The 27,251-nt window shown below is 40.9% G+C and overlaps 1 protein-coding gene and 1 long non-coding RNA gene across 2 annotated transcripts in view; one reads left to right on the top strand and one right to left on the bottom strand.

Moving 5' to 3' along the window:
• SLC6A3 (solute carrier family 6 member 3) overlaps positions 1-27,251 on the bottom strand; it is a 154,624-nt gene that overhangs the window by 101,388 nt on the left and 25,985 nt on the right. The gene's annotated exons all lie outside the window — the stretch shown is intronic.
• LOC122938976 lies at positions 3,397-7,985 on the top strand. The gene is made up of 4 exons (XR_006390071.1): positions 3,397-3,455; positions 4,019-4,089; positions 6,187-6,231; positions 7,805-7,985. It is a non-coding gene; the product is annotated as an uncharacterized LOC122938976 (long non-coding RNA).

Genomic DNA, 27,251 nt, shown 5'->3' on the forward strand with positions numbered 1-27,251 from the left:
GTTATTATACATGCGGAGATACCTAATATGTATACAAACCGGATTCCAAAAAAGTTGGGACACTAAACAAATTGTGAATAAAAACTGAATGCAATGATGTGGAGATGGCAAATGTCAATATTTTATTTGTAATAGAACGTAGATGACAGATCAAATGTTTAATCCGAGTAAATGTATCATTTTAAAGGAAAAATACGTTGATTAAAATTTTCACAGTGTCAACAAATCCCCAAAAAGTTGGGACAAGTAGCAATAAGAGTCTGGAAAAAGTAAATTTGAGCATAACGAAGAGCTGGAAGACCAATTAACACTAATTAGGTCAATTAGCAACATGATTGGGTATAAAAAGAGCTTCTCAGAGTGGCAGTGTCGCTCAGAAGCCAAGATGGGTAGAGGATCACCAATTCCCACAATGTTGCGCAGAAAGATAGTGAAGCAATATTAGAAAGGTGTTACCCAGCGAAAAATTGCAAAGACTTTGCATCTATCATCATCAACTTTGCATAACATCATCCGAAGATTCAGAGAATCTGGAATAATCTCTGTGCGTAAGGGTCAAGGCCGTAAAACCATACTGGATGCCCGTGATCTCCAGGCCCTTAAACAACACTGCACCACAAACAGGAATGCTACTGTAAAGGAAATCACAGAATGGGCTCAGGAATACTTCCAGAAACCATTGTCAGTGAACACAATCCACCGTGCCATCCGCCGTTGCCAGCTGAAACTCTACAGTGCAAAGAAGAAGCCATTTCTAAGCAAGATCCACAAGCTCAGGCGTTTTCACTGGGCCAGGGATCATTTAAAATGGAGTGTGGCAAAATGGAAGACTGTTCTGTGGTCAGACGAGTCACGATTCAAAGTTCTTTTTGGAAATCTGGGACGCCATGTCATCCGGACCAAAGAGGACAAGGACAACCCAAGTTGTTATCAACGCTCAGTTCAGAAGCCTGCATCTCTGATGGTATGGGGTTGCATGAGTGTGTGTGGCATGGGCAGCTTGCATGTCTGGAAAGGCACCATCAATGCAGAAAAATATATTCAGGTTCTAGAACAACATATGCTCCCATCCAGACGTCATCTCTTTCAGGGAAGACCCTGCATTTTTCAACAAGATAATGCCAGACCACATTCTGCATCAATCACAACATCATGGCTGTGTAGGAGAAGGATCCGGGTACTGAAATGGCCAGTCTGCAGTCCAGATCTTTCACCTATAGAGAACATTTGGCGCATCATAAAGAGGAAGGTGCAACAAAGAAGGCCCAAGACAATTGAACAGTTAGAGGCCTGTATTAGACAAGAATAGGAGAGCATTCCTATTTCTAAACTTGAGAAACTGGTCTCCTCGGCGCCCAGACATCTGTTGAGTGTTGTAAGAAGAAGGGGAGATGCCACACAGTGGTGAAAATGGCCTTGTCCCAACTTTTTGGGGATTTGTTGACACCATGAAATTCTGCTTCAACATATTTTTCCCTTAAAATGGTACATTTTCTCAGTTTAAACTTTTGTTCCGTGATTTATGTTCTATTCTGAATAAAATATTAGAAGTTGGCACCTCCACATCATTGCATTCAGTTTTTATTCACAATTTGTATAGTGTCCCAATTTTTCTGGAATCCGGTTTGTACTTTTTTTTAATGTAGTTTTACACAATAATATCATTTTTGAACCAAAAAATAAAAATAATGTCTTAGTGTCTCCATAGTCTGAGAACCATAGCTTTTTCAGTTTTGGGGTGATTATTTTAGGTAGGGTCTCAATTTTTGCGGGATGAGATGACTGTTTGATTGACACTATTTTGGAGTGCATATGACTTTTTGATCACTTGCTATTACACTTTTTGTGGTGTAAGGTGACAAAAAAATTGCTTTTTGTACACAGTTTTTTTTTTTTTTACAGTGTTCACCTGAGGGGTTAGCTCATGTGATATTTTTTATAGAGCAGGTTATTGTGGACGCGGCGATAACTAATATGTATACTTTTTAAAATTTACTTAAGTTTTACACAATAACAGCTTTTTTAAAACCAAAAACAATGATGTTTTAGTGTCTCCATGTTCTGAGCCATATTTTTTTTATTTTTGAAAAGATTGTCTTAGGTAGCAGGTCATTTTTTGCGGGATGAAGTGAGAGTTAGATTGGTACTATTTTGGTGGGCATACACCTTTTTGATCGCTTGCTGTTGTACTTTTTGTGATTTGATGTGACAAACAAATAGTTTATTTAGCACAGTTTTTTTTATTTTTTACGGTGTTCATCTGAGGGGTTAGGTCATGTGATATGTTTATATAGCCGGTCGATACGGACGCGGCGATACCTAATATGTCTACTTTTGGAATGCATTTGCTGTATGAGTAATACAGTGTGTATTACTCAAACAGCTTCCTGCCTGTGAGATCCAGGCGTTGTCTTATTGCCTTCTTCAATAAATCCTACAGTTCATGTTTATCATTTGCAGTAGGGTTCAAATTGAATCTCACATAGCATGCCGTGTCACTGAGGATGCACATGCAAATCCTATATAATAAAAGCGCAGTGTCAGTGCTCTGTGTCTGTGTGTGTGTCACCAGTGCACACTGGGCATACACAGACACAGCGCTCCACACACAAGTGTGCCGGCAAGTAGGATACGGTGCTGAAAAAGCAGCCTGCACCGCCCACACGCCATGTCAGTTTGCCGGCTCTGCCCACAGCAGCGCGTCCAACAATCAGGAAACGGATCAGCAGACGCTACCGGCACCACCCACATGCAGAAGGCGCCTATATCACGAACAATCCATGTCAGTCCGCCGGCTCCGCCCACAGCAGTGCGGCCACCAATAAGAATATGGCGCAGCAGACGTTGCATGTACCGCCCACACCTGCCGGACGCCATTTTAGCTAGTCAGTCACAGCACAATTTTAGTCACAGCCGTATAACACTGAGAGGAGCCCATGTCAACAATCTAACATTTTAGTCAGTCACAGAGCCATTTTTGATTGTCAGTCAGTCATAGCACTCTACCACAGAGAGGAGCTTGTCAGCAGTCTATGATGTCATACGCTCCAATTCACAAAATAGAATAAATCATCACTCAAAATAGAATTTAAGCAAATATCTTTATTTATTTAGTTGGGTAATTAAAGGCCGCAATGCTTATTACTTAACCAATTAATTATAATCTGGTTAATCCAATTTATTCTCAAATATAAATAAGTAAATATTTAAACCAATAAACCATATAACACTCAGTCCACTCAGAGAGTGACTTAACCCCCGTCAATAAGCAAAGCGACAAAATAAATAGGGAAGGGAGGGAGGGAACTTGAAAAATACTTACGTGAATGAGCCAAAATCGTTATTTTCTGTTCTTTTATAGGTTCTCAAACTGGCAGTTAAAGTGATCTCCAATCAAATTTGAAGATATCAGCGCAAGCACCCACAGCATCTGGGTTAACCCATTCTTCACATAGGTAAGTAAATAATATAATCAACATATTAACTGTAATGTTAGGTGCCATGTCATCATGGCTCACCACACTGAATTTATCAGTATGGTTCGCTCCATGATGTCATACGCTCCAATTCACAAAATAGAATAAATCATCACTCAAAATAGAATTTAAGCAAATATCTTTATTTATTTAGTTGGGTAATTAAAGGCCGCAATGCTTATTACTTAACCAATTAATTATAATCTGGTTAATCCAATTTATTCTCAAATATAAATAAGTAAATATTTAAACCAATAAACCATATAACACTCAGTCCACTCAGAGAGTGACTTAACCCCACAACGCCACATAAAAACAAGTGGCCCAATAAACATTGCAAGCCTTTAATAAAAACCATTATCAATTATGTTCTGCAAATCTGAAATGAATATATCACATCCAATATCAGAAAGCTGATCATCCTTTTCTTGGTAAAGTCCTCTAACGAATCCTTCTAATTCAACATGTCTGTAATTGCCATGACCAATTTCCTTCAAATAAATCTCCATTTTTTTATTAATTCTTTTCCTAATTGTTTCCAGAAAGGATAACTCAGAATTGAACCAAGAAAATTTTGGGATGATGTCAGAAAATACGAGTACAACACCATCAAGTAAGTAGCATATTTTACATAACAATTCTTTTAATTCATAAATTAACAAATGCGTTTTGATTTTTCCCAAATCAAACGAGCCAATATGTAAAATAAACAGGTCAGGTTTCGACATTTTTGAATATATAAGGCTGACATTCTTGAAGATATCAGAAATTTTAAGGTCAGCAAAGGAAAACCAGTTTATGGAAAATTCTGCTGAATAACCTAAATTAACAGTAGAATGTCTAAAAGCAGATCTTCTCTCAGCCAATTGAATCAGTTCATCACCAAAAATCCATACAACTTTTGAAGGTCCTATATCAATAATGGGGGATTTGAGATTTTATTGTCTGCAGCAATCTCGCTTAATCTTAGAGCAGCAAAGAAAGCTATAGAAAATGCTGCAGAAAATAAATTGGTTTCATATTCCGAAGAACAAACTAATACTAAATTACATATGACCTTTTGTAACAATTCAATAGATAAAGGGCTGGTCTTAACATTGTGGACTGACTTTCTTTTGATACCTTTAATCATTTGTTTAATGATAAAATTATTCAGAATAGAGCTTTCGCCTTTTAATTTAAAGAAAAAAGAAATGCCCGATAATTTTTTAGAAATAGAATCGGCTTGTAAACCGTTGTTGTAAAGATATATAATAAATTTGATAAAATTCCCTAAATTAAAATCAATGTAAGAAATTTTTTGAGATATGCAGAAAAGCTTCCAATCCAACCATGCGGCAGAATATGCTGCCCATGTATTCTTGGCTAATGAACCAAAAATAAGTTCATTAGTTAATCCTCTGATATCTCCCAAAGATGAGTTGGACAAGGAATTCCCATTCGGGAAGCTCGAGGTGTCATTAAGAAGAATTCCTTGAAGCGCTGTCGGGACAAATAATCAGCAATATAATTAGTTTTCCCAGAAATAAATCTAGCTTTTATCCAAATGTTAAATTTTAGACATTGAAAAACTATCTTACGCAATAATGAAGAAACTAACGGAGACTTTGAAGTTAAACAGTTTATGGAAAAAACTACTCCCATATTGTCCGACCTTAGCAGAATTCTCTTATTCTGAAACACTGAGGACCAAATTGTTAGAGAAACTAGAACTGGAAATAATTCTAGAAAAACCAAATTTTTTGAGTACTTGTTATTAGTAATCCAATTTAAAGGCCAACGTTCGGCAGACCAAAAGTTGTCAAAATAAGCACCATATCCAATAGCACCAGACGCATCTGTATAAAGAGACAAGGTGTCTGAGCCAACAAACTCTTCCTGCCAAATGGTGTGACCGTTAAATTCACATAAAAATTGCAACCAAACTGAAATGTCATCCTTTAGTTGTTTGGTGATGCGAATATGGGATCGAGGTGAGGACTTACCTGATGTGGCAGCATACAATCTTTTAGAAAAGACCCTTCCCATGGGAATCACACGAGAAATAAAATTAAGAGAACCTAAAAGAGACTGAAGTTGTTTAAGCGTAATTTTTTCTTTTCCGGATATGCGAGTTAATTGTTGAACAGTATTCTGGATTTTTTCCATTGGTATGCTAAATTCCATTGTTACTGTATTTATATCTATGCCCAAAAACTTGAGATTCGTAGTAGGATAGACAGTTTTATCTACAGCTAATGGAATGCAGAAATATTTAGCTATACCAATGAATCTATTCAGAAGATTCATACAATCATCCGAATCTACACGACCTATAAATAAAAAGTCATCGAGATAATGTAGTAAAAATCCACTACCTGAGTGAATATCCATAACCCAGTGTAGAAAAGTTGAAAACGCCTCAAAATAAAAGCAAGATAGGGTGAATCCCATGGGAAGGGCCATATCATAAAAGAATTTATCGAGAAAATAAAAACAGAGTATTTCACACTGGCTTTATTTTTTTCCATCTCATCGTTTAAGGAACTGAATTTAGGATAAGATAAATTGTGAATAAGACGAAAAGAATTTGGTTCTTTTTTAGGAACTAAAGCTAAAGGAGATATACGAAAATTCAAGAAGGGGGGAGAATCAAAGGGACCAGCAATCCTACCTGCCAAAATTTCAGATTCAATTTTTTCTTTAACAATGTCAATATTTTGTTTTACAGATAACGCATTTTCAACTAGAATGCAACCTGGACCCACAAATTCAGGTATGAAAAACCCATTGGTAAAACTGTCAATTAATAAATTAGCCATCTGAATGTTTGGGTAATGACCTAGCCACTGAATTATTATTGGCAAATTCAGCGGAGTCACCTTGTTTAAACGATTGAATTTCCTTGTTAGAAATTGGGAAGTGAATACCTTGTTTTTTAAAACATTTTGAGGCTGAATGAGAACCGGCACAGAAAGAACACTCGTGTCGGTATTTGCAATTATGTTGCCATCTGCAATGCGAGTCGTTAAATGCGAAACAGATACCTTTTTTGACGTTAATGAAATTGGGTTGACGAAAAAGATTGTTTTTGTTAGGGAGCATTAAATTCAACCAAAGCCCGACATCTTTACTACCCCAATTTAGATTCGGATATACTGCAAGTTTCTGACGAAAGGATTCGTCATACAGACACCAACCCATTCCGCCAAAATTTCTATATGCCTCCAAAATAGTATCTACATGGTAAAATAAACCAGTACAAAGACTAGGAAATTTTTCACCCAAAACTGCTGCGTATATATTAAATGCTTGCAGCCAGTTAAAAAAGGATTTCTGGTGTAATTTTCTATTTTCTTCAGAATCTGATTTTTTGTCTTTCAATAATTCACTTTTTAAATTCTCACTAGATGAAGGAAGAAGAGAAAAAATTTCAACATATTCTTTTCTCCAAATTTTTTCTTTCACGCTCAAGGGTAAATGAAACCCTAATGGAGAAATTTGACACGCCAGAACTTCTTTAACAGATGTCTCTTTTATACCTGAGTTAAATTCAAGCTCAGGAATTACTGCCATTTCAGGGTTAATATTGGACATTTTAGGTACATTAGTGAACGGTTGAATGGTTGAATTAGCAGCAGTCAGACTATTAAGGGTATTAACTTGACTGACATCTGCTAATCCAGACCAAACATTTTTTGGTGATTCATCCTTTTTAGATAGGTAAAGTAAAAATTCATCAAACAACTGAATCTTCAATTTAGAAGAATCAATGTCAAGTGAATTAATCTCTTGATTAATAGTGCCCTGCGGTTTGCAGTCACTTAAAAAGTTATAATTCAGCTCACCAGAAGCAGATGATGTAGGAGGATGATCAACTGTTGAAGCAGGTGATGGCTCCTGAGTGACAGTTGAATGCTGTTGAAAATGACGCCGTTGAATTTTCCTGCTGGCTCGGCTTGAAGATAAGTTGGTTTTCTTGGTCTTAGAAGGAGGCGCATATTGTGAAGGGGAATATGCCCTCTTGTCTCTCCGCTGACGTTTTTTAATCGGCGAGCGGGTCTCAGGTTTTTCGCGCATGCGCAAAAAATTATCGCAGGGAGGATCGATCAGTTCGGCGCTCGCGCCAGGTACTGCGCAGCAGACGGGATTAGAAGATAAAAGAAGCTCTTCTTGCTGGTCCGGTCCTTGCTGTAAGCACTTCCTCAGCCATTCTTCTCCCCCTTGGCTTTCTGCTCTGAAAATAAGTTGTTTCAACAGATCTTCCATGACACAGATGAACGCAGGTCTGTCTCTTGAAAAATACTTACGTGAATGAGCCAAAATCGTTATTTTCTGTTCTTTTATAGGTTCTCAAACTGGCAGTTAAAGTGATCTCCAATCAAATTTGAAGATATCAGCGCAAGCACCCACAGCATCTGGGTTAACCCATTCTTCACATAGGTAAGTAAATAATATAATCAACATATTAACTGTAATGTTAGGTGCCATGTCATCATGGCTCACCACACTGAATTTATCAGTATGGTTCGCTCCAAGATTTCAGTCAGTCACAGCTCCATTTCTGATCGTCAGTCACAGCACTTTAACCGTCAGTCACAGCACCATTTCTGTTTGTCAGTAATCAGTCACAGCACTATAACCGTCAGTCACAGCGCCATTTCTGCTTGTCAGTAATCAGTCACAGCACTATAACCGTCAGTCACAGCGCCATTTTTGTTTGTGAGTTATCAGTCACAGCACTATAACCGTCAGTCACAGCGCCATTTCTGTTTGTCAGTAAACAGTCACAGCACTATAACCGTCAGTCACAGCGCCATTTCTGTTTGTCAGTAATCAGTCACAGCACTATAACCGTCAGTCACAGCGCCATTTTTGTTTGTGAGTTATCAGTCACAGCACTATAACTGTCAGTCACAGTACCATTTCTGTTCCTCAGTCATCAGTCACAGCACTATAATCGTCAGTCACAGCGCCATTTCTATTTGTCACTCATCAGTCACAGCACTATAACCCAGAGAGGAGACCCTATCAGCAGTCTGACATTTCAGTTTGTCAGTCACAGCGCCATTTCTATTTGTCAGTCATCAGTCACAGCGCCATCTCTGTTCGTCTGTTATCAGTCACAGCACTATAACCCAGAGAAGAGACCCTGTCAGCAGTCTGACATTTCAGTTTGTCAGTCACAGCGCCATTTCTGTTTGTCAGTCATCAGTCACAGCACTATAACCATCAGTCACAGCGCTATTTCTATTTGTCAGTCGTCATCAGTCACAGCACTATAGTCGTCAGTCACAGCGCCATTTCTGTTTGTCAGTCATCAGTCACAGCACTATAACCATCAGTCACAGCACCATCTCTGTTGGTCAGTCATCAGTCACAGCACTATAACCCAGAGAGGAGACCATGTCAGCAGTCTGACATTTCAGTTCGTCAGTCACAGCGCCATTTCTGTTTGTCAGTCATCAGTCAAAGCACTATAACCATCAGTCACAGCGCCATTTCTGTTCCTCAGTCATCAGTCACAGCACCATTTCTGTTCGTCTGTTATCAGTCACAGCACTATAACCCAGAGAGGAGACCCTGTCAGCAGTCTGACATTTCAGTTTGTCAGTCACAGCGCCATTTCTGTTTGTCAGTCATCAGTCAGAGCACTATAATCGTCAGTCACAGCGCCATTTCTGTTCCTCAGTCATCAGTCAGAGCACATAATCATCAGTCACAGTGCCATTTCTGTTTGTCAGTCATCAGTCAGAGCACTATAATCGTCAGTCACAGCGCCATTTCTGTTCCTCAGTCATCAGTCAGAGCACATAATCATCAGTCACAGTGCCATTTCTGTTTGTCAGTCATCAGTCAGAGCACTATAATCGTCAGTCACAGCGCCATTTCTGTTCCTCAGTCATCAGTCAGAGCACATAATCATCAGTCACAGTGCCATTTCTGTTCCTCAGTCATTAGTCACAGCAATATAAACCATGTAGAGAGGAGCCCCTGTCAGCAATTTGACCTTCTAGTCGCTACCAGCAGTCTCAGCATCAGAAGTCAGTCCAGTCACAGCCACCAGTTACAGTGCCAGCAGTGTCAGCCACCAGTCAGTGTCAACAGTCTCAGCCACAGCCACCAGTCTCTGCCAGTTAGAGACAGAGCCACAGCCATCAGTCAGCACTCAGTGCCAGCCGTCTCAGCCACCAGTCAGTGCCAGCAATCTCAGCCACAGCAAGCAGTCAATGCCAGTGACGCATATTACAGCCACATATAAGCTAGTATTTCGGAAAGAGAAAATATTAGAAAAGTACAAGCCTATATTATTGAGACTATCTACTAACAACATGCCACCCAAAAAAAGGACACGTCAATAGGACAAAAGACACAGACAATCAAATCCTACATAAGCAACTTTTCCTGAAGAAACAGTCAGAAAATGAGCGTCACAAAAGCGCTTAAAAGACAAATATTCAGAAGAGCAAATAGATCTATTGAAGAACTTAAAAACAGCGTAAAAAAAATTGGCTAAGAGAAAGACAAAGACAAGCAAATGGATCTATTGAAAAAGTGGAAAATGCCAAAACACACAGATCTAGGAGAGCACATCTTACTGCAGATGAACAAAAAACACTGCGTCAGCAACAAGCTAAAATAAAGAAAGGTAAGATAATAGATCTTCAAACAGACAGAATACATCTGTCAACAGCCACACAGGAGAGGATAAGTTATATAAGAGAAAGACAAAAACGCAAGAGACATGCTGAAAGAGAAAAAGCTAGGAGGGCAAGATTTACACCAGAAGAACGACAATTACAATGCTTACAAAATACACAATTACAGAGACTGGTCCGGAGTAAACGAGTGGAAACAAATGAATCTAGAGCCACAATAGAAAGAATGGCACTTATAAATGATATAGTTAATATTAATGAAGGTAACATTATACCCCACACATGTGGAGATTTAAATCAGATATGAAATTTTTGTCAAGCAAAACATTTTGAAGGATAAAGACCATCTGATCAAAAATTGACACAGTGTTGCTCAAAAGGAAAAGTAAATCAATTCGAAAAAATTATTTTATACAACAGCTCACGACGGGTCAGCATCATTACAGCAGATGTGTCATGCAAAATATTAAGTCAAAAATTAGTACTCTAGGATTTGCATCTATGGGAGCTAACATTACTCCGCCTCCTGGCTATGAGCCATACTCTTTTAGAATCCATGGTTCTATTTGTCACAGAGCAGGAACACTGCATCCTCAACAGGGTGAAAACAGACAGTTTGCACAATTATACATTTTATGGCACAATTCAATCCTTTTGCCGAGGCCTGTAAAATGTTGTACCAAGTTGACAGAGAATATGAAGAGAATGCCGCATAAAATGGTAATGTTATTAAGGAAGTGTCCATGACAATAGTACAAGATCGCAAAAATGACCAAAGGCGCTATAACGCACCAAAATATAATGAGGTTGCTTTAATTTTTCAAAATGATGATGGAGAACCACCACTTGAAAGAGATCTTCTTATACACTGCAAACCAAGTGAAGATTATACAAATAAATAAATAAAAACACAAAGAATTAGTGTCCTTGATCCTAATTTGGAACCCATGGTTTATCTATTGTTATTTCCCTATGGGGATCAAAACAGACCGCAAGCTTTATTAACTTTAGCAAACCAGTCACACAATCCTAGAGTTAGAGTCACTCAAATGCAATACTACAGTTACCGTCTTTCCATTAGAGAGGATTTTTTTTTTTTTAACAATTCTTTATTTATGATAAGCAGCATAATAACAGTACCCCTTGCTTTATGCAAGAGAGCATAAACACTGAAGCATACACTAGGATGTGACAGTACATTGATCCAATCATAACAAGGGAATACAATAGATGACATAGTAATACATATTCCAGTGCACATGCCTTCCTGTTGTCCAAGTACAGAAATAATGAATAGGAGTACAGGATCCTGATGTGGAACATTAATTAAGTGTTACATACTCATAACAAACTTAACATCAAATAACCAAATAACCCTACCCGGCATGGTCTTTTAAGTTCAGCTAAGGCAATGATCTATTTATTTCGTGTGAGTTAGATTCCCCTGACTCAAGGGCTGTGCAGATAGTGCTATCCTTCCCTGAAAGCTACCAATCCCTCTCTATTCGATAAAAGCTGGAGAACATGGCCGCATTAAACACTCTAACAAGTGCGCTCTATGAAAACACGTCAGTCCGCAATCCCTCTTTGTGAAAATCCAGCCAGGGTTTCCAAACCTTAAGGAACTTATCCCTTTTCCCCAAGTTCCAACCCACTAGCTCCTCCATGAGACAAATATGATGGACTTCCTCCAGCCATTCTCCTACCCTTGGAGGCTCTCTTTCTTTCCACTTCATTGGAATAAGCATTTTTGCAGCAGCTATTAAATGAGTGGGAAGACTAATAGCGGATGGTGTTAAGTCTAGTTGGGGTTTCCACAATAGCACTAATTCCGGTGTCAATGATATGACCACATTGCAAATATCATTGATTTTCCTCCCAATTTCCTCCCAAAAAATACTCAGGGAGGGGCAGGACCACCATATGTGTGATATTGTCCCCTCTCCCCCCAAGCATCTCCAACACTTATTATCTGGGATCAGGTTAATTTTGTGCAAGAAATCCGGCGTCCTGTACCACCTTGTGAGAATTTTGAATGAGTTCTCCTGTAAGCGAATGCTTCTTGAGAAGCCATGCGAGTGAGCTAAGATAAATTTAACATCAATATCTGAGATGCTTATCTGAAGCTCTCGTTCCCATGCCTTTAAATACAAGAGTTTCTCAGAAGGTGGTGCGAGGAGTAGCTGGGAATAAAAGTAGGATAACATTTTCGGTGGAGGCTTAGCGGAGGACAAGGAAAGGTTCTCCAACCACGTTGGATCTATAGCTTCCCCAGCGTACACTCTCTTGTACTCTTTACAAGTAACGGTCAAGTCCCTTATAGCTAGTGAATTCCGAAAGGGTTTTGGAATTTCCTCCATCATATCGTGTATGAAAGTATCTAGGTCAGTGGTTTTGCGCAAATTTGAGATTCTTATCTCTGTAAGATTATACCAACACTGTTGATTCACGCTCCCCTTACCTCTCATATAGTAAGGTAGAACAGATAATGGAGCTAGCGGGGAGATTTTATTTTGATGCATCAGGAGGCCTTTTGTTTTCTGACAATAAGAAAGCATAGAGTTAGTCATTTCCGACATGAACAGATGTTTCTTCCTATTCTTATTAGCAACCCACAAGTACCTCGTGGCATTAGTACCCATTAGGTGATGTTCAATGTCAACATGCAATTTGTTATTGGACAAGTCTGCTAATTCGGTCCACCTTCCCAGGTGGATAGCCTGATGGTAGGTCCTTAAATCAGGGAAAGAGAGACCTCCCTCCCTCCTCTTTCTTATAAGAAGAGAATAAGAGAGGCGTGGCCTTCCACTAGCCCACAAAAACTTAGTGAAGAGTCTCCTAAAATCAGCAAAAAACTTGTCCGGGATATTTATGGGTAGACATCTCAAAATGTATAGTATCTGTGGGAGAACATATGTGGTCAATATATTTTTCCTACCTAGCCAAGATAGGTATGGGATTTTTATAGAGCTAAGATAGGCCTTAATCTTGGAATATAAGGGAGGATAGTTCAAACTATAGAATTGCTGGGGATCGGACGGCACTTGGATTCCCAGGAATTTTACAGCTCGTCCTGGCCATTGGAAAGGCGAGAGTGAGACTAGGCCCTTCGCCCTTTCCTTTTTAATAGAGACGTTAAGCATCTCTGATTTCTCGTAATTAACTTTGAAATTAGAGACTTCTCCATACTCTTCAAGTAACTTCATAATTTCCGGCAAAGCTTCTTCTGGATTGGTGACCAGTAAGAGAAGGTCATCGGCAAATGCTGCCACTAAGTGCATGTGGCGCCCTATTTTGAGACCCTTAATTTTGTCTGAGGCCCGTATTTTATTTAGGAAGATCTCTAGAGCCAGCACAAAGAGAGTAGGCGATAGGGGACACCCCTGACGTGTTCCGTTTTTTATTCCGAAGGGAGCAGAGAGGTAGCTATTAGCAAAGACTTTTGCCGAGGGACTTCCATACAGAGTGAAAATCGCAGCAACGAACGCGGAGGGGAAGCCGAAATGCAGGAGAGTATCTCTCATAAACGACCAGCTTACCCTGTCAAATGCTTTCTCCGCGTCCGTTCCTACGAGCACCAGAGGGATCTTCTCCTTTCTAGCATAATGGATGGCATGGAAGATCCTACTCACATTATGCCTACCCTCTCTGCCCCCCACGAATCCCACCTGCTCCTCCCCAAGCAAATCAGGAAGAAACTTGGCTATCCTATTGCTGAGTATTTTGGCCCACAGTTTCACATCAGCATTCAAGAGCGAAATGGGCCTGTAGCTGCCACATCTACTAGGGTCTTTCCCTTCCTTGTGCAGTACTACTATATGGGCCATCAGTGATTGTGAGGGGAGGGGGGTTCCTTCCAACAGGGAGTTGCAGAGATTAGTGAGTTGGGGAATTAGAATCTTTTGGAATTTTTTATAGTATAATATGGGAAGGTCATCGGGCCCTGGACTCTTACCAGCAGGGATACTCACAAGACAATCCCTCACCTCTCTCTCTGTGACTGGAGTTAGTAAGCTATCCACCTCCTCAGCTTTAAGTTTAGGGACCACAACTGAATTAATGAAAGCCGCAGTTTTCTTTTGTTTATCCTCAGGGCCAATTGTTTGTAAGTTATACAAAGAGGAGTAAAAAGAGGCAAATTCATTGGCTATTTCAGGAGTTGAGGTCAGGGATTCACCTTTACTATTTTGTATGCTTGCAATGTGTGTTTTTTCCCTTTGACCCTTTATTAAGCGCGTAAGCAATTTTGAGCCTCTGTTGCCATGAACATAAGTCTGGAATTTTGTCATCTTAAGCATCTTTGCTGACCTAATATTGAGGAGATCTTTAAGTCTCATACGCAATTTGACTATGTCCCCATGAGTATCCTTAGAGGGTTTTTTCTTGTTGAGGTTTTCAAGCACAGATATTTGGGAAATGACAGAATCTACTTCTTTCGTCCTTTGCTTACGAACCCACGACCCTAAAGCAATTAACTCCCCTCTGATATAGGCCTTGTGTGCCTCCCAAGTAATAGGCGCAGCTATCTGCGAGTCATTGTTAATCTCAAAAAACATTTTAACCTTTTCCTCTATCTGTGTCCTGTGATTAACATCTTCTAGTAATGTCTCATTAAGCCTCCAGGTCCAGGATCTAGGAGGAGCCCCTAGGAGATGAATTCCCATTGAGACTGGCGCATGATCAGTGACCGTAATTGGTCCTATGCACGCTATCTCAACTCTATCAAGAAGGTGATTTGAAAGATAGATATAATCCAACCTCCCATAAGTGCCATGCATTGTCGAGTAATAAGTGTAATCTTTCCCCTGGGGGTGAAGCACTCTCCAGACATCTGAGATCTGGTGGGCATCTAAAGCTCGTCTAAGTTTTTTAACCTGAGGGATAGACTGTCTTGGGAGAAGAGAGGTAGAGTCCAGGGGATGATCCAGAGCTATATTAAAGTCACCTCCCAACATTAGGGCTCCTTCCCTAAACTCATGTAGCTTCTGTAAAGTTCCCACTAGCCATTTCACCTGATTCGTATTGGGAACGTACACATTGGCGACAGTAATTTTGCTACCAAAGAGTGTCCCCTTCACAAACACAAAACGCCAACCGGGTCAACTGACTGTGCCTGAATTTGAAATGGAAGACCTTTTCTAAACCCTATGGAAACTCCCTTGGATGCTGACGTGTGTGTGCTATGCGTCCAAGTGGCGAACATGTTAGAAAACAGTGCTGGTACTCTGTTGTGTCTAAAATGAGTCTCCTGTAATAATAGGATATCCACTTTCTCCCTTTTTATAATTTGAAAAACTCTACTCCTCTTCTGTGGCCCATTTAAGCCATTCACATTGAGTGATGTTACTTTCAAGGGATCCATAACCTCGTCTCAAATGGTTTATCTCGCAGGAAAAGCTGAACCATTGCGACCAGTAATACATGTGTACTTTGCCGGGTACAACTACTAACATGTAGAAAAACCAAAGAAAAATAACATACATACACAGAACAAAGGAATGTAGCTCTGCGCACCCCTACTCCCCCCCACACAGGACAGGAATATATACGGTTAAGGCACGTGAAGGGGCAGGGGTGCGCGAGCTGAGCCTCTATCACTAGAGGTAGAGAACACATCTTCTTAATAGAAGACATTTGTGTGGGCGGGGGGGGCCAAACAAGTACCGACAATGAAGGTCGGGCAATTATATTAACATAGGAAAATTATTTCTTAAGCACGCTAACAAGTAACTCCTCATAAAGTGTGCAAGGACCTGGAGCGTTATCATTACATATACCAAGCCCATCCATCCCCATATCCTTGATGCATAAAACCTATCATCCGGATACCATGCAATTCGTATAACATCTGGATAGTAGACCCGCATAAATTGCAGCCTCACTGCTCAATATGAAATTAACCACCAAGCGGTTCCTCTCCTGCTCCACTCCTTATATCATACTTGATGTACAGATGGGTTGCACAGCTATGAGATGGGTGGACGGGAAAAGAGGGGAAGGTGAGGGGAGAAGGGGGGGGGGGAGGGAGGTGGAGGGAGGGGGAGGGAGGTGGAGGGAGGGGGGGGGGATGGGACAACATGGGGGGAAATTGTGAAGACACCAGTCTCAATCTGTAAATTACACTAATACCTCTCACCCCACGTAATAAAGACTTTTAAGTCCTTGACTTTGCAACTTGAAAGAGGAAAGTGGATAGCGCTTCAGGTCTCTCCTCCAATCTCTCTCCTCGAGACCCCGTTCCCGCTTCTCTTTCTTTGTCTTTGCTTCTGGGATTTAACCTGCCTCCCTGGGATCCATGAAGCAGGTAACGGCAGCGGCGGCAATTCCGTAATCTCTTGGGCTAAGTTCCAGTCCTGGATCTCCTGATCCTCAATGCCTAGATGACTGTATACTCTCCTTAAGTCACTGTGAGACCCGATGATCAGCTTCTTATCCGGAGCATTTATAAGTAGCCCAAATGGAAAAAGCCATCGATACAGAAGTTTCCTCTCTTTTAAGACCTCCAGTAGTGGCTTCAATGTTTTCCTCTTGCGCAGCGTGACTGGGGAGAGGTCCTGAAAGATGGCCACCGAAGCTCCCTCAAACTTCAAAGGATTTTTCCCGCGCGCTGCCTTCAGGATACATTCCTTAGCTTGATAACTCACAAGCTTACATATAATATCCCTAGGCGGGTCCGAGGGACCTGGCGGCGGTCTCAACGCCCGGTGCGCTCTCTCTAATGAGAAGTCTTGGGTCGTATCCTGTCCCACCAGATTAGTGAAGAACGTGAGCAATGCGGTTTCAATGGCGTCCGGTAAGATGCTCTCAGGGAAGCCCTTGAGTCGGAGGTTGTTCCGACGGCCCCGGTTGTCTTGATCTTCAAGCTGTGTGTACAGCGTGTTAATGTGGGCTTGGGTATAGTCCAGCGAGTGGGCCACTGAGGAACCGAACTCTATGATGGCGGACTGTGCAGTTTCTACTGCTTCCATCCGTTCTCCCATTTGTTGAAGGTCTTTTTTATATTCTTTCAACTCCTGCACTATTGGATCAAGTGCTTCTGCGAGGAGTTTTCGCATGAAAGGTCTGGAGACCGGGAGATGTTCTTTCACTGACGGGGCAGCTGCTTCACTGCCTTCTCCGTCCTCTGAGTCCGAGGCGTCAGGCTGCAACTCAGGGTCATCAGGCGGCGCCATTTTCTCCGGCTTCTTAGCCTGCAGTCCCGACGTCTTTTTGACGAATTTGTCCAGATCTCCCTGGCCTGAAGACAGCTTCATGTGTGCCGAAGTGTCTCTAGATTTATCTCTTAAGGGTTTCCCCATGTTTGCTAGTGAATACTGCGTAGTATGCCCGCTTTCTTGTCAGTCTGCAGCATGGCGATCTAGCTTGCGGCCATTCAGCTCTGTTGCCAGGCTCCGCCCCCATTAGAGAGGATTTTAATCCCTTCTTAACTCCACCTTACACAGCAATATATAGTTGATGCATATGTAAAAACAGAAGCCAACAGACTCAATTATATACGTGGAAATCAGCCTAAATTAGGCATTGAAAAATACTCCGGATTAATGGATCATTTACTTAATGAAGCCAATGAAGCAGGCCTGAGTCCTAAAAAAATGTATATTTTGCCTTCTTCATTTGCAGGGAGCCCCAGAAACATGCAACAAAATTATCAAGATGCTATGGCAATTGTCAGAAAATATATAAAACCTGATCTTTGTATTACAATGACATACAATCCCAAATGGGAAGAGATTGTACATAACCTACAACATGGACAAACTGTTGGTGGACAACCACATTTAGTTGCAAGAGTATTTCACCTAAAACTCAAAGCTCTAATTGATGACATCAGTAAAAAAATATTGTTGGCGTCCCAAAAGCAATGGTCTACGTGATAGAGGTTTACCACATGCTCACATACTTCTCATTCTTAAAGAAAGCTGTAAACCAAAAAATGAAGAACTGATAGATAAAATTGTCTCTGCTGAAATCCCTAACATAGAAATCACTCCTCGCTTACATACAATTGTAACAAAGCATATGATTCATGGACCATGCGGAGCACTCAATCTTAATTCTCCATGTATGACAAATGCTGTAAGGATTTCCCGAAGGAATTTCCACAAAAAACTATTCCTAACAGCAATGGCTATCCAAAGTACAAGAGAAGAAATACAGGCCAAACTATAATTCTTGATAATTCTTGGGTTGTACCATATAATCCTTACTTATCGTTGAAGTACAATTGCCACATTTTAATGTGGACGTTTGAGCATCAGGAAAAAGTGTCAAATACCTTTTTAAATATGTGTACAAAGGTCATGATTGTGAAAATATTGTCATTCAAGAATAAGGTACTTTGAATCATGATGAAATAAACACCTTTATTAATTCTAGGTATGTCAGTGCTCCAGAAGCAGCATGGCGTTTGCATGGGTTTGAAATGCATTATCAATCCCATACCATCCATAGATTAGCAGTGCATCTGCCTGAAGAACAATCAGTTTTTTTCAACCCAAATGACATTACCACAGCTGGACAGAGAGCTTTAAACCGTGATACTCAATTGACACCTTGGTTCAAATTGAATCAACAAAAAGAGGAAGCAAAGAATATATTATATTCGGACATTCCTTTGCATTATGTGTTTGACTCTCAAAATTGTCGTTGGAAATTGCGTCAACGTGGTGCAGAAAAAATTATTGGACGAATGTATTCTGTCAACTTAATATCAGATGCAGAGAGTTACTGTCTGGGTCTACTATTGCTGCATGTGGCTGGTGCAGTATCCTTTGAAGATCTGTGGACAGTACATGGTAATGTCTATGCCACTTTCCAAGAGGCTGCAAAAGCAAAAGGACTTATTAATGATGACGATGTGTGGGAGAACACTCTGGAAGATGTTGTCCACTTTACAATGCCTAAACAACTTAGGGAATTATTTGCATATGTCTGCGTTTTTGTATCATTACAAAATATGAATGCACTTTTTCTAAAATATGAGCAATATCTCATTGAAGATTTAGTTCACAAACATAAACAACACAATGATGATTGCACAATATGTCGTAAGTATCGCACTTAAAGGGAACCTGTCACCAGTTTTATGGTGTCCTAACTAAGGGCAACATAAATAAGTGACTGATTCTCTTAGCACAATGCTGGGTCACTTTCTTTAATTGACCCAGTCAATCTGCCAACATCTTGTATTGAAAAGCTCCAGCTAATAATGATGATTCATGAATATTCATGAGCTCCTGACTCTCCCGCCTACCTGCTGCTGAATGACAGTTTGTTTCCATATGAATCAGCAGCAGGTGGGGAGGGGAGTGGCTGTAGCTCTGAATTAAATATATACTGGACTCAATGACATCACGCTGGACTCAAATCAGCTCATTAGCATGCGGCATGCGGCATCTTTGTGTGTATATTATGAGCTAACCATCTGTCCCACCAGTAAGTGAATACATCTAAGGCACTTTTTAGTAGTTAATGATTGTATATAATTAGTTAGATTATATTCAAATATCCACATGACAGGTTCCCTTTAAAGAAACAGTCTGGTACTACATGGCAAAACCTGTGAAGATTTTGGATTGCCTTCCACAATGCCAAATACTGATCTACTTTGGAATATGTATGATAAGGAATTGCAGAAATACAGAGCTGAAGAAATGGAGAAAACGTTAAACAGAGAACAAAAAACTGCTTTAGAAAATATATTGTCTGCAAGCAAAAATGACAACCTTTACAACCCTTGTTTTTTCTTGGATGGTCCAGGAGGTAGTGGTAAAACGTATCTTTACAAAACCCTTCTCACCACAGTTTGTGGAGAAGGTGACATTGCACTCCCTGTAGCCTCAACAGGTATAGCAGCCAATCTTCTTGAGGGGGGAAGAACATACCACTCTCAGTTCAAATTACCTGTTCCAATAGTTGAGAACTCAATATCAAATATGCGTCTCAATTCTGCTGATGCTGAAAATTTTAGATCATCTACAGTGCTCATTTGGGATAAGTGTGTAATATGGTTCCATCTATTTCTCTTACAGTGGTCGACAAACTGCTAAAAGAAATAATGGATAATCACAAACCCTTTGGAGGAAAAGTTGTATTACTTGGTGGAGATTTTTGGCAAACACTTCCAGTGGTTCTTCAATTGTTGAAGCATGTATAAAGTATATTAAACTGTGGCAAAACTTCAAAATAATACTTACAATATCCATTCAGTTGACACTGAATTCAGCAATTGGTTGATCCAAGTTGGCAATGGTGATACACCACACATTGACAGTTTGCCCGAAGACATAATTGAAATACCTCAAAAATTTTATGTACAGGAAATATTGTCAAATAATTAGTTGGAGAAAGAATTCTAGTTGCTGATGTCTCAAAGATAACAAAAAATTTATTCTTTGCCAAAAGAACTCTGATGTTGATAGCATAAATGAAGAGGTGCTAAACATCTTGGAAGGAGATACTGCGACATTCCTTAGCTCAAACTCAATTGATGACTCAACTGAGGAAGATATGTAGAACTATCCTATAGAGTTTCTTAATGAGCTAACTCCAACAGGAATGCCGAGGCATAAACTGAACCTTAAAAAGGGAGCAATATTTATGCTCCTTAGCAGGGGCGTTGCTAGGTATATTGATTCGGGGCCCGAATCTCTGGTGATGGCGGTATTTTTCACTGCATTGGCAGCTTCTTTTCATGGTTATACTAAGTCACCAATGTGGGGCTGCAGTGCGGCTCAAAATACATCAGCAAGGGGCACATTAAACTTATAGGAGCAGCTCTGCTGTACCCCCCTGGCTGAAGTCCGGTGGGACCGGCTAGCAGCTAAGCACCAATGTCTCCATATCAGAGCAGGAAGCGGAGCTTGTGCTCAGCACCACCCCTCACTCAGGCCTGGCAGCCGAGGACCAGACCTAGCCCTGAAGGAGATTCAGACAGGACAAGCAGATTGCAGAGCTACTGCAGCCTGTCCTGCTCCAGCTGTCCAGGTCACCACTGCTGGAGTGTGACAGGCCTTATGAAATTAGCCTCTGCCAGCCCAGCAGCAGCCACTTCTAATGTGGTTCCATGGAACAGCAGAGAGGTGTGTTACCAGTGCAGCTGAATGTGAGTTCACCACCATCCATGTATAAGACAGTATGCTTATGAGACCTGTTTATTTGTTAAATAGTATATATTTCATTTACAAAAAACTGTGTGTATATACTGCTAGTGGACTCTGGGCATATTCTGTGAGTGGAGGAGCTCTGCATGCAGTATATGCTGTTAGTAGAGGAGATACTATGTATATACGGAGCTGTGCATGCAGTATATACTGTGAGCAGAGAAGATGCTGTGTATATACTGTGAGCAGAGGAGATGCTATGTATATACAGAACTGTGCATGCAGTATATACTGTGAGCGGAGGAGATGCTGTATATATACAGATACTGTGAGTGGAGGAGATGCTGTGTATATACGGAGCTGTGCATGCAGTATATACTGTGAGCAGAGGAGATGCTGTGTGTATACTGTGAGTGGAGGAGCTGCTGTGTGTATACTGTGAGCAGAGGAGATGTATATATGCTGTGAGTGAATGAGCTGCTGTGTATATCCTGGGGGCAGGGGGGGTGCTGTGTATATACTGTGAGCAGAGGAGCTGTGCATGCAGTATATACTGTGAGCAGAGGAGATGTATATATGCGGTGAGTGAATGAGCTGCTGTGTATATCCTGTGAGTGGAGGAGATGCTGTGTATATACTGTGAGCGGAGGAGATGCTGTGTATATACTGTGAGCGGAGGAGATGCTGTGTATATACTGTGAGCGGAGAAGCTGCTGTGTGTATACTGTGAGTGGAGGAGCTGCTGTGTATATACTGTGAGCAGAGGAGATGTATATATGCTGTGAGTGAATGAGCTGTTGTGTATATCCTGTGAGCAGAGGAGATGCTGTGTATATACTGTGAGCGGAGGAGATGCTGTGTATATACTGTGAGCGGAGGAGATGCTGTGTATATACTGTGAGCGGAGAAGCTGCTGTGTGTATACTGTGAGTGGAGGAGCTGCTGTGTATATCCTGTGAGCAGAGGAGATGCTGTGTATATACTGTGAGCAGAGGAGCTGTGCATGCAGCATATACTGTGAGTGAAAGAGCTTCAAATGTACTTTGTGTGCTACAGGGTGTGGTTTGCACTTATTGGGGCGCTGTGGCTGGCATTCATGGGAATAATCTGGTTGATGATTATGGGGTAATGTGGCTGTAGTGGTCTAATTTGTGCTCCATTGTGGCATGTGGTAGTGTTAGTATTATGTGCTATGCTGAGGTCTTGGCGCTTGAATATATATATACACAGTATATTATAGTATACATTTTTTCCCGGGGGTAGGCATGTGCCTTGGGGCCTGTGCCCCTTATCTTTTAAGACCCTAGCAACACCCCTTCTCCTTAGGAATATAAATACTAAAAGAGGATTGTGCAATGGAACCCGCCTCTTTGTTAGAGACTTGAAAAGAAACCTCATTATTGCTCAAGTAATAACAGGTTCAGCTGAAGGGGACATGGTCTTTATTCCCTGTATTGATTTGACTCCATCTTCTACTAATTTACCACTTACCTTAAGAAGGCGACAATTTCCTCTTACCTTAGCCTTTGCCATGACAATTAATAAAGCTCAGGGGCAAACCTTAGAAAAAGTTGGCATTTACTTGCCAGAACCAGTATTCAGCCATGGTCAGTTATATGTTGGATTATCAAGAGTTAGAACTTTTTCAGATGTCGTTGTAAAGGTTGTAGATGGTCCTGAACAAGGCAAACTGTTGCCAAATTCATAGAAATTTATAGAAAAATTTCAAGACGTAAACAAAAAACATTTTTACTGAATATCTGCTTCAAATATTGTATATTGCAGATTGTTAAAACGTTTTACACTAAGGCAATAATAATTATACTTGTGTATTAGTATACAATTATACTGTATTGTGATATATATACTTTACCATTTTATGTTTATTATTATTTTAATTTTGAGTTCTTGGCATAATATTTTTTGACAAAAAAATTCAACAAGAAATACAATGTGATCAAATTCCCTTGCTATTGATTATAGACTAATGCTATTGAATATAGACTAATGTTTATACACTACTGTTCTAGCGCCCGTTATTAACGTGCTTAATGTCTAGTCTCCATATAAACACCACTATCCAAAATCACCACATTGCCCCCTTTGTCCAAGGGTTTTATTACTATGGTTTTATCACTCTGTGGTTTGTCTAATGCAGTCATTTCTGCTGTGGAAAGGATAGGTGCATTTCGATGATGCATCCACAGCGACCTGAGCCTATCTGTTGTGGCCGTGAAGAAGGCATCTAGGGATGAATATTCAGAAATGGGTGGTTTCATTTTGGATATCAACCTTAAATCTGTGAACGGGCCTGCCCCTATTTCCCTCTGTCCCACTTTCAGTGACTTTCCTACCATTAATGGACAGTAGTTGGGGTGCCACAAGCTTGCCATTTAAGCCTGCTTTTGTCCCAAAGTTTTTGTCATTTTGTGACAGAAACAAACGATTATATCGTATAGTCTGCACTACAGCATCTAGTGCTTTCTAGTGCAGCTACAACACTTCTGCTGATAAATAATTACAGTGCTGTAGCGGCATCGAGCGCTTATAGCCTGCTGCTGTAGTGACTTTGAACCCGATTATGCCTCCCCAACCTGCCATCATGGTCCCCTTTTCTCTTTTAGTCCCCCTTTTCTTGTTTCTTTAAGCTGCTGTTTGTTCACTGTAATTTAAAAACATACTGTATTTTCCCCTGATGCCACATGCGATATAGAATAGGAGTCTGCTGAAGCGTACTACCCTGTAACAATTGGATCCTGCCCATAAGCTCAGCCCATGGGGTGTGGTTCTTCCCATTTAATGAGCGATGCTCGGCGGCTTGTGATGGACAAACATCGGCCAGGACGATTTGCCAGGACGATTTGCGATCGCGCAAATGCAATCAAATGTTTGTGAACTGCAAGTTTGCTGCGGGCCCCATTTACTTTACTTGCAGGCGCACCTGAAAATCCTTCAGGTCATATTTGCAGCCACCAAATACTTACTAGAAGTGCACAAATAGTCCCACAATTAGGCGGTCACCGTAAAACAATTTTACTGTTGGCCAGTTAGATTACAGGCCCCAAAAATTATGCATTCACCGTACAGAAAAGAACAAGTGATTATGTGGCTGGAGGTATATTAGACGGTCATTGGAAAACAATTTTACTTCAGGCCAGTGGACTACAGACCCCAAACTTTAGCATTCACTGGACAGAAAACATCAATGATTATGTGGCTGGAGGTACATTATACGGTCATTGGATAACAATTTTACTGCAGGTCAGTGGAGTACAGGCCCAAACATTAGGCATTCACCGGACAGAAAAGAACAAGTGATTATGTGGCTGGATGTACATTAGGCGATCACCGTATAACAATTTTACTGTTGGCCATTTAGATTACAGGCCCCAAAAATTATGCATTCACCGTACAATAAAGATCAAGTGATTATGTGGCTGGAGGTATATTAGACAGTTAATGAATATCAATTTTACTGCAGGCCAGTGGAGTACAGGACCCAAACATTAGGCATTCACCGGACAGAAAGCATCAAGTGATTATGTGGCTGGAGGTATATTAGACGGTCATTGGAAAACAAAAAATTTGTCACAATAGCGTATGTGTGTCAGGCCAGATATTGGGGAAAATAATAGCGAAAACAATTATATTTTTTCCATAATTTATCCACATTTTTCCTATAAACAGTCCCTGCAGTGAATTGTCACATCTGTGTTGCAATGGCATGTGTGTGTCAAAGCCAGCTATTGGTAAAAATATTAGCGAAAAACAAATTTTTTTTTTTCCATAATTTATCCACATTTTTCCTATAAACGATCCCTGCAGTAAATACAGTAAAAAAGGAAGAGGTCTAAAACCTCGAAACGCGTCTGGCATATCAGAGTGAGCGCGGATTCCAAATAACAAATAAAGGAAGTTGGACATCAGCAAAGATTGAAAAAACATCAGCAATCTAAAGAATACCAACGATCTACCTCCACTATCAAAGTTACAGCCGCATAGTAGTGACGTCATATACAAGCGTCTACCTGGAACCCCAGAGATCATTTCACGTGGGACGCCACAGCCGGCCGTGTTCGGCTACCTGAGAGACCAGCGCTGCAATCTCGCAGCAAGAAGGGGTAAGAATAGGAAGCTACAGCGGCGAGAATCAGTAAGTAACTTGGAGGGTGTATACGCATCTCTGTATAAATTTTACACCGGACTCTGAGATCTGATCCGAGCCACCAATAGCACCCCAAGTGGATGCAGTGCCATATGTATCTAAAGGCACAGGACTCTAACAAGTAAAGATTAAATCATCTACACCTTATTTCCAGTTGGAATAGTGTCTAGAGCTACAGCACCATAGCTGCAGCACGGTGCGGACTTGTTAACATCACCTTGTAACATCACCCTAAGGGACATAGTGCTGTATCTACAGTGAGTGACACTAATTCAGACGTTTCCATCAATTCCCAATTGGAACATTATAGGCTACTTTACCACTAAATTGTGTGTCAGATACCTAATCATACGGCAGTGATCCCTATATCTACAACTATAAGTGGGACATTGGTGCTTTTTTCTGATATTTATTGCATTTGATTGATGCATATTGCATATTTTGATGTAGGTTTTATGTGTATTTTAGGGGTTTGTTTTTAATTTATTAAATTTAATCTACATCATCCAATAGTGTTTTCCTTTTGAGTGTGCCCCCTCAACTATACATTTAGATCCCTGCAGTAAATTGTCACATCTGTGCTGCAATAGAGTGTCTGTGTCAGGGCCAGATATTGGGAAAAATATTAGCTAAAACAATTATATTTTTTCTATAATTAATCACAATTTTTCCTATAAACGATCCCTGCAGTGAATTGTCACATCTGCGCTGCAATAGCGTGTGTGTCAGGACAATAGATAATAAAAATATAAGTGAAATCTATTTTCCTTTTTCCATACTTTTTCCATATACTGTGGTTGCTGTGAACTGAGACATCCATGCCACATCCTGTGTGTCAAGCGTGCATATAAGATTTAATATGAAGAAGGCGAGCATTAAGGGACGGGGAAGTGGGCGTGTTGCTGATGGTGTGTGAAACTGAGCCTGCTGCCAGAACACAAGAAAAACAATCATTCAAGATACCTAGCTTCATGTTCCAGTTTGCAGGGCAGCGCAGGAGACCACTCTTGAAGTCAGCCCAGTGCGGGCAGGTGGTCAGTTGGATTGCAACAGATAGTGCTTCCAGTCGGTTAAGCACTATCCTGTCTTCCATAAAGTCCAGTCTCAGTAGCCAGGAGTCTGGTCCACACAATCCTCACCCTGATCCTCCTTTGTTCCAACATTTACAGTCTGGCCAAACAAGTGATCCCACACTCGGATATTCCGAGGAACTCTTTGCATCTCCATTAATTGATTTGGCCCTCTCGCCAAGCACACTTGAAGCGGGACCTGAGATCTTGTGCCTCGATTCCCAACCTCTTGAGCATCCAGAGTCACAAGGACATGACGCTGGGGAATGGCAATTAGTGTTTAATGAGGTGGATGATGATGAGACACAGTTGCCAATGACTCAGCCGCAATTACTGTCTCAAGAGGTTGAGGAAGAGGATGACACATAGTTGTCAATCACTGAGGTTTTGGTTAGTTCAACAAATCAGGAGGATGATCAGAGTGAGGAAGTGGAAGAGGAGGTGCTGGACGACCCAACCTTGTAAGGTGGCAACAAGCCGAGCAAAGAGAGCAGTACAGAGGGGGAGGCATCTGCAGCACTGCAACAGGCTGGAAGAAGCAGTGTGGTGGCAAAAGGTAGAAGGTGGGCCACACCGAATAGGCCCGCAACTGTTCCACGGAGCACCCACTTGCTTTAATCTCCCTTGCCAAGGGGTAGGTGTTTGGCAGTATGGTGCTTTTTTGAGGAAAGTGCGGACGACAAAAGAATAGTAGTTTGTGACCTGTGCCACACCAAGATGAGCCGGGGGCGTGAACACTAGCAACCTCACCACCACCAGTATGATCCGACACATGTAATCAAAGCACCCTAATAGGTGGG

The sequence above is a fragment of the Bufo gargarizans genome, chromosome 5 (genome assembly GCF_014858855.1).
Source record: "Bufo gargarizans isolate SCDJY-AF-19 chromosome 5, ASM1485885v1, whole genome shotgun sequence".
In the NCBI taxonomy this organism is placed as follows: Eukaryota; Metazoa; Chordata; class Amphibia; order Anura; family Bufonidae; genus Bufo; species Bufo gargarizans.